At 38.6% G+C, this 1,636-nt stretch overlaps 1 pseudogene; it reads left to right on the top strand.

Moving 5' to 3' along the window:
* Positions 1-410: 410 nt before the first annotated feature.
* On the top strand, positions 411-508 carry LOC120108031 (annotated as a pseudogene).
* Positions 509-1,636: the final 1,128 nt, after the last annotated feature.

The raw sequence follows: 1,636 nt of genomic DNA, 5'->3' as shown, positions 1-1,636 counted from the left end.
TTTTTGATAGGTATTCATAACATTGGCCTGATCGTGCAAGACTTCCTTGAATGCGGGTATTGTGGGGCAATCAGTGATGAGATGGCCAGGCATCTCGCAAATCCTACAACACTCGCTATTATGTTCTACGGTCTTGACGGGTTCAATCCTTCTAAGTTTAATTTTCTCTACCTTCCTAGTGAGGGCTGCCATTTTAGCCTGAATATCATCCTGAGTACTAAGGTTGTAAAGGCCCCCGTGTCCAATGCTAGTAGGCTTAGGTAAAGGTTTATTCACTCTATCCCCTGTATCCCATAATTGTGCAGTCTCTGCGAGAGAATCAAAATAGTCCCATGCACATAGTCTCTATAAATTGTTTTAACTGTGGAGACAACCCTTCGTAAAAGAAACTAATGGTTCTCCATGTTTCAAACCCATGATGAGGACAAGAGAGAAGCAAATCTTTAAATCTCTCCCAGCATTCATAAAATGTTTCATGATCTTTTTGTTGGAAATTGCTAATGTGCCTTTTCAAAAAGTTAGTCCTTTGTGCGGGAAAGAATTTTTTCAAGAATTCTCTTTGCATATCATGCCATGTTCCTAGCGATCTAGGTCTCAAGGAGTTCAGCCATGTTTTGGCTTTATCCTTTAAGAAAAAAGGAAACAAGGTCAATTTAAGGACATCTTCCGATACATTTGGCACTCTAAATGTGATGCTAATTTCCTCAAAATATTTAAGGTGAAGATAAGGGTTCTCGGATTCTATTCCATGATACTTGGGCAGCAATTGAATTACTCCTGGTTTGATTTCAAAGTGTCCTACATTTTTAGGAATAATCATGCATGAAGGTTGACTAGTCCTAGTGGGATGTAAGTATTGTCGAAGTGTCATAACTGGGGGTCTACCTTCATCACCATGGTGACTTCCTACATCATCAGGAAAATTTGCCATCTCACAAGGTATGAGATACTGCGAAGGAATTTCAAGGACGTGTCCTAAGGGATGATCTAAAGTTGTACGACTTAATCGACCGGTGTCGTCCCTATTCCAACCTAGCATACAAAATTTATTTTTTTTTTAATATTTTTTTTAAATAAATATAAATATAGGTACCAACTAAAGATACCCTAAAACGACACCCTAAAACAAAAATCTATTTACAATCAAACATGTAACTAAACATTACACCTTAATTTCTAATGTTTTTCTTAAATTTCTAGACAGCTCTTAACTGGTTTGAAGAGGGCACCTAAGCCTCCAATCCGGTCTAATGAACCGAGTTGACCAGGTAAGCTTCCAGGTAAGTGGAGGGGTCACGATGCGTTCGCAAAGGTCCCACTTAAAACCCACTTGCCTCGAACAGATGAACTGTCTCCCTTATAGGGACAAAGCTTGCCTAAATATCAACTAAGCCACAGAGCGAAATTGGTGTAACTTTCGGTGGTCTTCGTCTTATTGAGCTCGAATGTCCTTAGGGGCCAACGTCTAGTTGATTTTAGTTAAGCTTAGGATATTTATGCAATGGGGTGATTTTTGGGCTAAGGACGAGTGATGAAATCCCGACCTTATCTTTTTAAATGAGTTCAGCCCTTAGAATATTTTATGCTGATGCCTTATACTATATGCAACAATCAAGAATTTTTTTTTTTTAATGTT

This window comes from Phoenix dactylifera, unplaced genomic scaffold (assembly GCF_009389715.1).
Source record: "Phoenix dactylifera cultivar Barhee BC4 unplaced genomic scaffold, palm_55x_up_171113_PBpolish2nd_filt_p 001137F, whole genome shotgun sequence".
Taxonomy (NCBI): Eukaryota; Viridiplantae; Streptophyta; class Magnoliopsida; order Arecales; family Arecaceae; genus Phoenix; species Phoenix dactylifera.
The sequence above is the reverse complement of the archived record's forward strand: the minus strand, read 5'-3'. Positions and strand labels throughout refer to the sequence as shown.